The following is a 15,197-nucleotide window of genomic DNA, read 5'->3' on the forward strand; positions in this document are numbered from 1 at the left end:
ACCCCTCATTGTAAGACAGTGTCTTCTCTTTCTGGACACACCCACAAGAGAAAACATCTTTTCTACGGTTACCTTGTCATGACCATTGAGGATCTTATTCACTTCAATCAAGTCAATCGCTCTCAGCTTTCCAAACTCCAGGGAAACAAATCTATCCCTTCTATCCGCATAAAACAACCAATGAGGTATCAATCTAGTAACCCTCCTTTAATCCAACTCCATAACTAAAGAGACCAAAACTGCCCATCATATTTGATTTCAGCAATGTCTATACAACTGAAACATACTAGTCTTACTTCTTTGTTCAATTGTAATAAAAGTTAAGACCATAAGACATAGGAGTGGAAGTAAGGCCATTTGGCCCATCGAGCCCACTCCGCCATTTAAATCATGGCTGATAGGCATTTCAACTCCACTTCCCTGCACTCTCCCTGTAGTGCTTGATTCCTTGTGAGATCAAGAATTTATCAATTTCTGCCTTGAAGGCATCCAACGTCCCGGCCTCCACTGCACTCCGTGGCAATGAATTCCACAAGTTGGCATCCTCTTAGCATTCTTGGTTAATGTACCATATCTGCATGCTGACATTTTGTGATTCATGTACTAGAACATCTAAACCCCTCTGCAACTCATAATTCTCATTCTCCATTTCAACGATTCTGACCTCTATGAAGTTTGCACATTCTCCCTGTGTCTGCGTAGGTTTCCTCTGGTGTTCTGGTTTCCTCCCACAGTCCAAAGAGGTTCAGGTTGGGTGAAGTGGCCATGCTGAATTGCTTGTACTGTCCAGAGATGTATAAATTAGGTGTATTAGTCATGGGATATGTAGGGTTACAGGGATAGGGTGGAATGCTCTTTGGAGATTCGGTTTGGTCTTGTGAGGCAGAATGGCCTTTTTCTACACTGTTGTGATTCTATCATTCTATGATTCTGTTGTCCATTTTATAAAAACCTGTCTGGTACAGTAATGAAATAGTAGGAACTGCTGATGCTGGAGAACCTGAGATAACACTTGTTTCAGTAATGATCTCTGTGAATGAAGCCTGCCTGATCGAGCCTCCTTGTGACTCCAGACCCACAGTTGACTCTTAACTGGCCTCTGACATGGCCCAACAAGCCATTCAGTTCAAGGGCATTTAGGGATGGGCAATAAATATGGGTATTTACCATCCCATTAAAAAAAATTGCAGTTTTGAATATTAGCGATATGAGCGATATTAGACAAAATGAAGTTGAGAAGATCAAAAAACTGCTTTTAAAATTGCTAATTCCCCAAATTTGAGTAAGAGAGTGTCTATTGCTAAAGACTTTGACAGATGCTGTTATTGTCCCCACAGTTACAAATTAAATGGCTTTATTATCAGGCATAAGTAGTATAGGTAGAAAATAGCAACAAGAAAATCAATATTAATTTTGGTGATTTGCACTTCTTAATATTACAATGATGCATTCTAGCATCAATGTGTGGGCTCATGGTTATATAAACTTCCCTTTCCAAAGCGCTCTTTTTGAAGTATATTTTTATTTACACTATCCATGAGTCACGCAAATTTAGTCACATTCACCTATGACCCACTAAAGTATTATGGTATTCAAAACATTGATTAATTGGTGATGATTAACCCTTAGACTGCTGACATTGTTATGCACATATTTATCTAAAAACAAGTCATTTGGCTCATTTGATCTATGTCAGTGTTAATGCTCCACATGTGCCTCCTTCCACCGCCATTACTTTCAGCTCATTTTTCTCCCCTGGGGATAAGGAAGTGTTCTAAATGAGGTGTTCAGTTGATATGTGTGTCCTGTCATGAGTGGGTACAAGAAAACCCATGATGCTCGTTTGACGAAGAACAGGGGCGTTCTCCACGGTATCCTGGGCCAACATCACCAACACTTAATTAGTTATCATTTCATGGAGCTTGCTATGCTGAAATTGGCTGCTGGTTTTCCTATGTATGAAGAAGGACTGCTGAAGAAATAATTTACTATCAAGCGTATTCAGATACTTTGAGGTACTGCAAATTGCGTTATGTATGTTTCATTAATATTACAGGGTAAAATCATCACAGTTTAACCTGAATGTCACCTGGGTTGAAGAGAGTTCTTCGTGGTAACTTCGGGTAGTGCAAGAAATGAACCCACACTGTTGATGTTAATCTGTATCGCAAACTAATCAACTTGCAAATTGAGCTAACGATCCTGTTTATTTTTAACATGCATTTATTTGTAAAGGAACAAAACTGAAGCCACGTGTGAATGGGAGGCAACGGGTGAGAATGAAACTATATCGCTCATCGGAAGAGTTAGTATTAGAACGACGGGCTGAACGACATCCTTTTGTGTTGTATAATTCAGCGAGTTATTCTGTCTTATTTCCTTGACCGGTTCGTCGGCGATATTGTTGTGCATTTTGGAGACAGTGCCAAAAGTTTGGATGGGGGTTGGGTGCGGAAGGGCCTGTCCAGCAGGAAACTGCTCCTGTGCTGAGTCTGTGTGAAAAGAGACTGCAGTCAGGTGATTTGCTGACCCCGTACAAATCCATAAAGCTGCCGTAGAGAGAAAGAGACAGTCAGTCAGGCAAGAGATATGTTCGTCTTGAGGTATGGAAGCGATCTGCTAAATCCATTTTAATACCTCGTGGAAAACATTGCGATCTGTAAGTAGTGATCAGTCTGTCTATGTTGTATTGCATTGAAATAGACACATCGTTTAGTTGCTAATGTCTGTGTTACATTGTATCTATTTGAACTGGGACTCCCTCTTTCCTATGCAGAGATTCCATTAAGTGGATCTTCTTATTAAAACAGCGATAAATTAATACTTGTCCCCAACCCAGTTCTGAAAGCTTTTTGTTTCGGAAAGAAAGTACCGACATTTAGGTTGAGAAAGGAGACTTTGGCCTAGAAGCTAAATTGAAAGCAAAACAGAAACGGGCACATCAAATCCAGCGGCTCTCGAAGGTTAATGTTAGACAACAAAGCAGGGGGGAGGGATCCGCTTTTTGCATTGCCGGTTATGTGTTTAGTCTTGCTTAAAGGTGGATCGACGAAGGTGGGTAATGTGAGATTCTGCTGTGCAGTCCATTAATACCAATAACTTTGTGACCATTAAGCACTGACGGGTGTAAAAAAAATCGCTTTGGGTTACAGTGTATTCTGGACAAAATTCACTGATAATGGGATCAAAGTCAAGTTTTTGTTTTGGTGATCTGGGCATGTGTTTTAAGCAAGACTTGTGTAGTTAAAGGTTTGATCTTGGTGGCTATTCAAAAATTGCTTGTGTCCTTGTATATGTTCTAAACTCACTTGTTTAACTGTAATCACCGCCCAGCTGGGTGTCTTGAGGTGGAAACCGTCAGCTCATTTAAGGGGATAGATAGAAACAGCAGACGTAACCGAATAGATAATCTCGAATTTAAATTATTAATCAATGAGTCACTCAAACTTGTTGAAGGTGAAGAGGGTCTCAAGGAGGTAATTGGAAACTTTTTATTGAAGTTTTTTTGTCTTTCAGCATACTTATGTTATATTGGGAAAGCTTTATGGTGTACTCAGGATCTTTGCTGTTGATCTGATCTAATCTGGCCTACAATTGACCAAGCTACACAGAGGTCTTTGCTTCTTTGTCTTGAATTTGAAGGTACAGTCGCAACTGACTTGGGATAAAGTTCATTTCATTTTCCTGGAGTAAATGTAGAAAGATGTGAGGTGGAAGAATGATGAGGTTACAAGGTCGAAGATGACCTTAACAATCTGTGGGGTTCCACAGGGCTCTGTCCTTGGGCCTCTACTGTTTGTAATTTTTATTAATGACTTGGATGAGGGGATTGAAGGATGGGTCAGCAAGTTTGCAGATGACACAAAGGTCGGAGGTGTCGTTGACAGTGTAGAGGGCTGTTGTAGGCTGCAGCGGGACATTGACAGGATGCAGAGATGGGCTGAGAGGTGGCAGATGGAGTTCAACCTGGATAAATGCGAGGTGATGCATTTTGGAAGGTTGAATTTGAAAGCTGAGTACAGGATTAAGGAGTGGATTCTTGGCAGCGTGGAGGAACAGAGGGATCTTGGTGTGCAGATACATAGATCCCTTAAAATGGCCACCCAAGTGGACAGGGTTGTTTAGAAAGCATATGGTGTTTTGGCTTTCATTAACAGGGGGATTGAGTTTAAGAGTCGTGAGATCTTGTTGCAGCTCTATAAAACTTTGGTTAGACCGCACTTGGAATACTGCGTCCAGTTCTGGGCGCCCTATGATAGGAAAGATGTGGATGCTTTGGAGAGGGTTCAGAGGAGGTTTACCAGGATGCTGCCTGGACTGGAGGGCTTATCTTATGAAGAGAGGTTGACTGAGCTCAGTCTCTTTTCATTGGAGAAAAGGAGGAGGAGAGGGGACCTAATTGAGGTATACAAGATAATGAGAGGCATAGATAGAGTTGATAGCCAGAGACTGTTTCCCAGGGCAGAAATGGCTAGCACGAGGGGTCATAGTTTTAAGCTGGTTGGTGGAAAGTATAGAGGGGATGTCAGAGGCAGGTTCTTTACGCAGAGAGTTGTGAGAGCATGGAATGCGTTGCCAGCAGCAGTTGTGGAAGCAAGGTCATTTAGGAGACTGCTGGACATGTATATGGTCACAGAAATTTGAGGGTGCATACATGAGGATCAATGGTCGGCACAACATTGTGGGCTGAAGGGCCTGTTCTGTGCTGTACTGTTCTATGTTCTATGTTCTAATCTGAGACCAAGTGAGGAGGGAGGCAAAGCTAGGAGGCAAGGTCAAAGGATAAAAATGCAACAAAAGTAGGAAATACTGGAGCAATTCAGCAGGTGTGAAGAAGAGTCCAATCAGTTGAAATGTTAACAATTGCACTCCAGCACTTTCTGTTTTCATTTCGGATTCCCAGCATTCACAGGCGATATTTTGCTTTTATGGGATAGCAGATGTATGTAGCTGTGAGAGGCGAAATGGAGATATTTGTCCAGGGGAAATAAAGATCAGATAAGATGGGGATTAAGTGATTGGTCATCCCAGTGATTTCACTGCTAAGGCTGAGGGAGGATGTCTTGAAAAGAAACTCAGGTGAAATTTCAGGGTCGACAGTTGATCAAGATTTTTCAAGGAGTCATGAGAAGGTTTGAACTTGTGCTGTATTGTCTGCTTTTGTGCTGCATATTTCTATAGAGTTTGTATTTGAGAGAATTTTTATTTCTGATCACAACTTAATGACTCCTCCCTGACACACAAATATATACTGACACAGGGTGTGTCCAATGAAGCGCACCTGTGATAATATCCATGAGTGAAGAGCTATGTGTCACTTATTTTGCTGCATCCCTACTGTCAGTGGCTGTTCATGGAGCCTTTTATGAGAAAGGTACCATAGAATTGGTGCTTGCTGCAGAAGGAGGTGGACGTCAGGGAATGTTGCTTTGTATGACAAGTTAACAGTCACATTTCTGTTTTGTTTTTATATTTGGCATTTCAGTGCAGTCCTGAAACTCTTTATTTTATGGAAAGTTATGTCACCACTGTAACCTGACACCCACAGGCCAGGAGACTGCAGGAACTGCAAATGCTGGAGAATTTGAGATAACAAGGTGCAGAGCTGGATGAACACAGCAGGCCAAGCAGCATCAGATTTCCTGAATTTCAAATTTTCCAAAGAAGGGTCTAGGCCTAAAACGTCAGCCTTCCTGCTCCTCTGCTGCCTGCCTGCTGTGTTCATCCCGCTCTACACCTTGTTAACCCACGGACCAGGAACCATGTTCACTTTTTATTGGGGTGCCATGTTCGCCGAGACCCAAGGTGTTTCATTGCTTTGGGCATCTTTGATTCATTATTTCCTTAACCATCTCTAATTACATAGAACATAGAACATTACAGCACAGTACAGGCTCTTCGGCCCTCTGTTGTGCCGACCTGTCATACTGATCTGAAGCCCAATTAACCTACACTATTCCGTGTACGTCCATATGCTTATCCAATGATGACTTAAATGTACCTAAAGTTGGCAAATCTACTACTGTTGCAGGCAAAGCGTTCCATTCCCTTACTACGCTCTGAGTAAAGAAACTACCTCTGACATCTGTCCTATATCTTTCACCCCTCACTTTAAAGCTATGCCCCCTCGTGCTCGCCGTCACCATCCTAGGAAAAAGGCTCTCCCTATTCAGCCCTCTGATTATTTCATATGTTTCAATTAAGTCACCTCTCAACCACCTTCTCTCTAATGAAAACAGCCTCAAGTCCCTCAGCCTTTCCTCGTAAGACCTTCCCTCCATACCAGGCAACATCCTAGTAAATCTCCTCTGCACCCTTTCCAAAGCTTCCACATCCTTCTTATAATGCGGTGATTGGAACTGTACGCAATACTCCAAGTGCGGCTGCACCAGAGTTTTGTACAGCTGCAGCATAACCTCTTGGTTCTGGAACTCGATCCCTCTATTAATAAAAGCTAAAACACTGTATGCCTTCTTAACAGCCCTGTCAACCTGGGTGGCAACTTTCAAGGATCTGTGTACATGGACACAGATCTCTCTGCTCATCTACACAACTAAGAATCTTACCATTAGCCCAGTACTTTGCCTTCTGGTTGCTCCTACCAAAGTGCATCACCTCACACTTGTCTGCATTAAACTCCATTTGCCACCTCTCAGCCCAGCTCTTCAGCTTATCTATGTTTCATTATTGGTGGTCATGTTCTTACTTGGGGTCCTAAGCTCTCGGGTTCCTTCCCTACACCTCTTCCCTCCAGCTACCTTGCTTTTGTCATTTTGGCCAGCTGACCTATTATTTCCTCATGCCTTTTCTTCATCTCTGAATGATGTTCCTGTAAAGCACCTTGGGATATATTATTACATTAAAGATGCCACACAAATATAAACTGGAGGAAAAACACCTCATTTTCTGCCTTGGAAGCTTAGAGCCCGATGGCCTCAACATAGAATTCAGGTTCAAGGACTTGCCACACCCAGCCTCAGCCCATCTCCAACCCTCCCTCTCATCTCCACCTCCTTGACCTGACATAACCTATCTATCTTCTTTCTTTCCTATCCGTCCTGCCTTCCCATGACTTGTCTCCACAAACCCTATCTGCATCCCACCTACCTTTACACAGCCCCACCCCCTCCCTGTATTTATTTGAGTTCATGCACCCAGAGTTGTAGTGAAGGGTGTAAATCCGAAACATTGACTTTCCTGCTCTTACACTGCCTGCCCTGCTGTGTTCCTCCAGCTCCACACTGCCGACTCTTATTCCAGCGTCTACAGTTCTTGCTATCTCCAGTTAAGAGGCAGCAACATTGCTGTGGGTCTGGAGTCACGTCTAGGCCAGACTAGGTAACGATGGCAGATTTCATCCCCTAAAGCGGATTAGTGAACCAGATGGGTTTTTCCAATAATTGGCAATGGTTCATGGTCATCATTGGACCCTTAATTCCAGTTAGTTATTGAATTCAAATTCCATCATCTGCTGTGGTGGTATTCACACCCAGGTCCCCAGAACATTACTTGGGTGTCTGGATTAATAGTCCAGCAATAATACCATTAGGCCATTGCCTTCCCTGGAAATATTGGCATGGGGTATTGAATTACTAGTCTGTTCGTTGACATTTCCAATACACCATCATCTCCTCTTCAATATAATGCAGCATGACTCAGTTTTCACTATCACCATCTTGCCATTAAAACTGCATTTTCCTGATTATAACTGTTTAACACTTGTGGGGAAGATTCAAGTTTGGGACTGTAGGGGAATCAGAACACCCGGATTTACTCAGTTCGTGATTAGAATTTGGAACTTCTTGCCATAAGATATAGTGAGGTGATTGGTATAAATTTCAGTGACCGCTTAATTAACTCGTGGGAGAAAGGAGTCGGGAGAATATTCTGTTAGAGTTACATGATGAAGGTTCATGTGGGACATAAACACAAGCAGAGTCAGTTTGGTTGAATGATGTTGTTCTGTGCTGTATGTACTGTGTACAAGGCCAAAATTTACTGTTCAGCCAAGTTGTCCTTGGGTGGTAATCACACTCCTCCTTTTACTATTACAGTTGTTTGTAGAAATTAGTTGCAACCATTGACTTGAGGCCACTTTGAAGACGAGTTAAGAGTCAAACACGTTGGTTTGTGACTGGATCTCGTATATGTCCAGACTAGATAAGGAGAGGAAGATTCCCTTTCTCACATAAAAGCAGAGACTATCTCCCAAAACTTGAATTTTCTTTGTTTATTTATTCCCACATGCATTCAATCTGCTATTCTTTGTGTAAAGTAGATTGACCTGCAAGTTAGCAGTGCTGGAACCCTGCTGGGCATTCTTAAGAGGGAAATCAGGAGGGCAAAAATGGGATAGTAGGAACTGCAGATGCTGGAGAATCTGAGTTAACAAGGTATAGAGGTGGATGAACTCAGCAGGCTGACGTTTTGAGCCGAGATCCTTCAGAAATGGGGTAAAGAGATAGCATTGGTAAATAAGTTTTAAGGATGATCCAGAGAGATTCTACAAGTACATGAAGAGCAACTAGGGAGAGAATAGGATCCCTTAAAGATCAATGAGGTCACCTATGTGTTGTACCTCAGGAGATAGGAGAGATACTAAATTTAAAAAATTCAGTCTCCTTTACTGTGGAGAAAGAAATGGAGGCTAAAGAACTTGAAAATAAATACTGATGTTCTGAAAACTGTTCACAGTACTGAAGAGGAAGTGCTGGTGGCATTAGAAAATGTAAAGATGCATTGATCTCTGATACCTATTCAGGTGCATCCCAGGGCGTTGTGGAAATTAGGGAAGAAATTGTAGGGCCTAGCAGAGATATGTGTATCGTCCATAACCGGGGTGAGGTGCTGGAGGTCTGAAGGGTGGCTAAGGTTGTGCCTTAATTAAAAGAAAAGCTGTAAAGAGAAACCTGGGAACTATAGACCTAAGAGTCTTGCAACAGTGGTTGATAAGTTATCGGTGATCCTGAAATGTAGAATTTGCATGTGTTTGGAGAAGCAAGAGCTGCTTTAAGGATAGTCAGCATGGCTTTGTGTGGGGAAAGTTGTTTCATAAACTTGTTCTGAGTTTCTTTTGAGGAGGTAATCAAAAAGATTGAGGGCAGAGCAGTAAATGTTGTTTACATGGACTTTAGTAAAGCCTTTGAGGTTCTGCATGGTACTCATTAATAAAGTTAGATCACACTGGATTCAGGGAGAGCTTGTCAATTGCGTACAAAATTGGCTTGAAGGTGGTAGGAGACAGGTTGGTGGTGGAGGGTTGTTTTACAGACTGGAGGACTAACCAGTAGTATTCCACAGGGTTTGCTTTTTGGTCATTTTTTTTTGATTTGGTTGAGAATTTTGGAACGTGGTTAGTAAGTTTGCAGATGACACAATATTTAATGGTATAGTTGACAGTGAAGGAGGTTATCTAGGAGTACAAAGAAATCCTGATCAATTGACCCAATGAGCTGAACAGTGGCAGCTGGAGTTTAATTTGGATAATGGGGTATTGAATTTTGGTAAAACAAACAAGGACCCAACAATTAAGTCGGGCCAAGAGTAGTATTGTCGAACAGTGAGACCTAGGGGTTCAGGTATGTAATGCTTTGAAATTAGCATCACGTGTATAAAGGGTGGTTAAGAAGGCTTGCTGTCATTGCTGAGACAATTGAGTATAGGAGTTAGGACATCATGTTGACTGGAACAAGAAATTGGTGAGGCGTCTTCTGGAGTACTGTGCAGTTCTGTTTGTCCTGCTGTAGAAAGGATATTATTGAATTGGGGAGAGTTGAGAACAGATTTACCAGAATGATGCTTTGAATGGAAGGTTTGATCAATAAGGATAAGCTGGGACTTTTACACTGTGTGTAGGAGGTTGAAAGATGATTTTTTTTTATAGAGGTTGAGAAAATCATGGGGTGCATAGACAAGGTGAATAGCAAGGGCCTTTTCTCTAGAATGGGGGAGTTCAAAACTTGGGTCAAGGAGAAAGATTTAAAAAGGACATGGGGGAAATTTTTTTTACACAGTGGTCAATGTGTAGAATGAACTGCCAGAGGAAGTGGTGGATACAAGTACAGTTACAGCGTTTTAAAAGACATTTGGAGAAGTACGTGAATGGGAACAGTTTGGATGGATTTGGGCCAAACTTAGGCAAGTGGGATTAGTTTGGTTTGAGACCATGGTCAGCAGAGATTAATTGGACTGAGGAGTCTGTTTCTGTGCTGTGTAACTCTATGATTGTAGCACTGTTGGGTTCTGCTTTTATTTGAGACTATGGAAGCGACTATTAATTTCGAAATGCTACTGGTTGATCCACTTCGGCCTCCTCTCGTGGTCCCCAGCATTATAAATACCTGTCTTCAGCCAATTTGATTCACTCCTACTGATATGTAAAAGCAGTTGGAGACACTCGATACTGCAAAGGCAGTGGGCCCTGACAACATTCTTGTGTTCCAGGATATGCTGCTCCCTAGCCAAGCTTTTCAAGTTCAATTAAACCCTGGCATCTACCTGACAACATAGAAGCGTTCTGAGGAAGGGTCACCGTACCTGGAATGTTAACTCTGTTTTCTCCTTCACAAATGCTGCCAGACCTGCTGAGCTTTTCCAGCATCTTTGTTTTTGTTCCTGAATTACAGCATCCACAGTTCCTTTGGTTTTTAGTGTAGAAGATTGACCAGTTATGTCCTGTGTATAAAAAGCTGGACAAATCCAACCTGACTAATTGCTGCCCCATCAGTCTTCTGTCAATCATCAGCAAAGTGATGTAAGATGTCATTAGTAGTCCTATCAAGCAGCACCTGCTCAGTTTGGGTTCCCCCACTCCGCTCCTGATCTCATTACAGCCTTGGTTGAAACATGGGGATAGCTGAATTCCAAAGGTGAGGTGAGAGTGACAGCCCTTGCTGTCAAGGTTGTATTCAACCGAGTGTATTCAAGGAGCCCTAGCAAAGCTGGAATCAATGGGTATCGGGGGTAAATTCTCCATTGGTTGAAATCGTACGTGGTACATGGGAATTTAGTCATGGTTGTTGGTCAGTCATCTCCGCTACAGGATATTTCTGTAGGAGTTCCTCAGGGTAGTATCCAAGGCCCAACCACCTTCAGCTGCTTCATCAATGACATCCCTCTGTCATAAGGCCAGGAGTGAGGATGGTCACTGTGCAATGTTCAGTACCATTTACAATCCTCAAATAATAAAACAGTCCATGTTCAAATGCAACAAGACCTGAACAACATCCGGGTTTGGGTAAGCGGCACGTGATATTTGGGCCACACAAATGCCAGGCTATGACCATCCCCAATCAGAGTCTATCTAACCATTGCCCCTTGACATTTAATGGCATTATCATCATTGAACCCCCCCTCCCCCCATTATCAACATCCTGGGGGTTACCATTGATCAGATAATCAACTGGACTCGCCACGTAAAAAGGGTGCCAGAAGAGCATATCAGTGGCTAGGAATACTGTAGCGAGTAACTCGCCACCTAACTCATCACCTACAAGGCACAAGTCAGGAGTGTGATGGAATGCTCCCCATTCACTTGGATGGGTGCCACTCCCACAACACTCAAGAAGTTGACACCATCCAGGACAAAGCAGCCTGCTTGATTGGCACCATACTCGCAAACATCCACTGAAGCTTAGTAGCAGCAGTGTACTGTCTGCAAGATAAATTGCAGAAATTTATCCTAGATGCTCAGACTGTACCTTCCAAACCCATGACCACTTCTGTTTAAAGGGCAAGGGCCACAGCTGTTTGGGAACATCACCACCTGCACATTCCTCTCCAAACTACTCATCATCCTAACCGAGACATTCATCTTTTCCTTCACTGTCACTGGATCAAATTCCTGGAATTGTGGATCAACCCACTGCAGGTGGACTGCAACACCTCAAGAAGGCAGCTCACCACCTTCTCGAGGGCAACTGGAGACAGGCAATAAATGTTGGCCAGCCAGCGATGCCCACATCCCACAATGAATAAAAAAATTGTCAAAGGGTTCTGCTTGTCCTCATGTTGCTTATTGGTTTGTCTCCTTTGAATATTGTGTCCCTGGGAGTTTAAGAAGGGTGCAAAGTCAAAGATGGTGTATAAATTCTAAAAGAGGAAACTTTTTTGTTTAGGAAGACAGTGTCTTGAATCTGGCTGTCTGAAAACCAGTGATGGCCAAACACTGGACACCTGTCTTAAGCTGCCATGCATGAATTTTAATGATTATTTGATGAGCAAAATAACTTGCCAGCTGGTTAGGCTAGATGCTGTTGCTGCAGCATGGCAGCAATTGGTTATAAGCTTTTCCTGTGGCCCAAGTGACCCTTGACCTGACACTCAAACTGGTAAGATCCACAAACTCGATCTATATGTTACTGGCTTTGAGAAACTGTCTGTCTGTAAAGTACACTTCTTAAGCCCAGGTTGCACCCAGTGCTTTACAAATAATAAGTATGTTTTTGAAGTGTCTTCACGGCTGTAATCCTGGGAATTGCAGCAACCTCTATCTGTGCACATAGGTTAAGATGTGATTTTTATTTTTGAATTGATTTTTTGGTTGAGCGCTTGAGTGATCAAGTCACAATGGATAAATATCCCCCCCCGCCCCATTCCTCCTCCAGTTGTGCTGCAGGACCATTTATGTCTCATCTGGAGAGGTACTTATGGTTTCAGAGATAGTAGGAACAGCGGTTGCTGGAGAATTAGAGATAACAAGGTGTACAGCTGGATGAACACAGCAGACCAAGCAGCATCTTGGGAGCAGGAAGGCTGACATTTTGGGCCTAGACCCTTCTTCAGAAATGGGAGAGGGGAAGGGGTTTCTGAAATAGGGGGAGATGGATAGAAGATGGTTAGAGGAGAGGATAGGTGGAAAAAAGACAGACTGGTCAAAGGGGCGGGAATGTAGCCAGTAGAGGAGAGTGTTGCTGAGGGGATAGAAAGGAGATAGGTCAGGTCAGTCCAGGGAGGATGGACCGGTCAAGGCGGCAGGATGAGGTTAGTAGGGAGGAGGGGATAGGTGGGAGGGAGGCAAGCTGGGCTGGTTTTGGGATGCGGTAGGGGGAGGGGATATTTTGAAGCTTGAAGTCCACATTGATACCATTGGGCTGCAGGGTTCCCAAGCAGAGTGAGTTGCTGTTCCTGCAACCTTCAGGTGGCATCGTTGTGGCACTGCAGGAGGCCCAGGATGGACATGTCGTCTGAGGAGTGGGAGGGGGAGTTGAAATGGTTCACGACTGGGAGGTGCAGTTGTTGAGTGCGAACCGAGCATGGGTGTTCTGCAAAGCGGTCCCTAAGCCTCCGCTTGGTTTTCCCCGACGTAGAGGAGGTCACAACAGGTACAGTGGATGCAATATACCACATTGGCAGATGTGGAGGTGAATATCTGATTGATGTGGAAAGTCGTCTTGGGACCTGGGATGGGGGTGAGGTGGGGGGGGAGGGTGCGGTGTAGGAGTGGGTGTAGCACTTGCTGCGGTTGCAGGGAAAAGTGCCGGGTGTGGTGGGGCTGCAGGGCAATGTGGAGCGGACAAGGGAGTCACCCAGAGAATGGACCCTCCAGAAAGCAGATAAGGGTGAGGAGGGAAAAATGGCTTTGGTGGTGATGGATTGCAGATGGCAGAAGTGTCAGATGTGTTGTATCCGGAGGTTGGTGGGGTAGTATGTGAGGACGAGTTGGATTCTGTTTTGGTTGTTGTTGTGGGGAAGGGGTGTGGGGGATGAGTTGTGGGAAATGTAGGAGACATGGTCGAGGGCGTTCTTGACCCTTGACTGGGTGAAGTTGCGGCCCTTGAGAAACAAGGACGTCTGGGAGTGGATTGCCTCATCCTGGGTGCAGATGCGGCAAAGGAGATGGCATTTTTGCAGGAAGGTGGGTAGAACGAAGTGTATTCTAGGTAGCTGTGGGAGTCAGTGGGCTCGAAATTGATATCGGTTTTGAGGGGGTTGCCAGAGATGGAGACAGCGAGGTCCAGGTAGGAGAGAGAGGTATTAGGTTCACCTAGACCATCTAAGGTTGGGGGTGGAGGGTGTTGGTGAGGTGGATGAACTGTTCAAGCTCCTCATGGGAGTATGAGGCGACGCCAATATAGTCATCAATGTAACGGAGGAAGAGGTGGGGTTTAGGGCCAGTGTGGGTAGGGAAGAGGGATTGTTCCAAGTAATCTACAAAGAGGCAGGTAGATGTGGTTTTGGTTTAACATCTCCTCCAAAAGGATGGCTCTATTCTAACACAATTTATTCTCTTTGATCCAGAATCCTAGCAATTATGCTGTTATAATTTTTGCATTACAATCATGATTAAACTTAAAACTTGTTTTTGGCTGTCGATCACTTTGAGCTGCTTTTGCAAGGCTTTGTATAAATGTGCGTTCTTTTCGTTTAAAAGAAATTTTGTAATTCCCAGTGCAGTGGGGCCTGTTAGAACAATATTTACTTTTCCATGGACATGTCAGTAAATAGTTAAGTATAGAGCAGCAGAGTTTTTGAATGCTGCAGCTAATGATTGGAGTGATGTGCAAAGGGAATCTATTGTGTGTTTACCTTGTCAGTTTGCGGTGAACTGTTGAGGCTGTGCTGAACTAACTGTTGTTGTGGGATGACACACCTGACCTACATTAAAGCTCCAAATCCCATGCAAGATGAACAACAGTCCTTTTTTGATGTTTACTGTGTAAACGATTGTTTAGAATATCAGGTTTCTCTTTGCTGTAGATTAAGAGGACCTGAACCATAAGCTGCGGGACCAGTTCATGAACTATTGCATTGCTGAGCTTCCAGTATATAATGTGGGTCTGTGAAGCTTTTGCATTTTGACTTCTCAGCTGCGAGGAAAAGAATCCATTCGATTTTCAACCAAGTTGAATATCCTGGGTTAAAAGCACTATCAGAAGTCTATGATCTTTTTGTTTCACCATAGCCCATGCTGCGTCATTTTTCCTGGCTTGCCATAACCTTGATCAATATTAACTAAATCTGGAATAAAATTCATTAAATGCGTATGTTTCTCTTTCATCTGAGTACCTTTGCCGAAGTTTTCCATTATAAATTACTATGGCAATTTTCATTTTGGAGATGGCCAATGTTCAGATGTTGCTGTCCAACCTGTGATGTTGCTTGCCACCTCAACTTTGTTTCTGAGCTCCTCCAAAGAAGTCCTTGTAATTACAGCAATTTCTTGGTATTACCGGCTTTGAATATTGCTGGAAATTTTG

At 43.4% G+C, this 15,197-nt stretch overlaps 1 protein-coding gene across 4 annotated transcripts in view; it reads left to right on the forward strand.

Moving 5' to 3' along the window:
- tpra1 (transmembrane protein, adipocyte asscociated 1) overlaps positions 1 to 15,197 on the forward strand; it is a 104,403-nt gene that overhangs the window by 22,608 nt on the left and 66,598 nt on the right. For 2 of the 4 annotated variants that reach the window (XM_048548110.2, XM_048548109.2), the window contains exon 1: positions 2,459 to 2,659. The exons of 1 other annotated variant lie outside the window; for it this stretch is intronic. The gene's annotated coding sequence lies outside the window, so the exon portion shown is untranslated. Of the gene's footprint in view, positions 1 to 2,458; positions 2,660 to 15,197 lie in introns of those variants that run through there. One more of the 4 variants, XM_048548111.2, reaches the window with a different exon arrangement.

The sequence above is a fragment of the Stegostoma tigrinum genome, chromosome 11 (assembly GCF_030684315.1).
Source record: "Stegostoma tigrinum isolate sSteTig4 chromosome 11, sSteTig4.hap1, whole genome shotgun sequence".
NCBI lineage: Eukaryota > Metazoa > Chordata > Chondrichthyes > Orectolobiformes > Stegostomatidae > Stegostoma > Stegostoma tigrinum.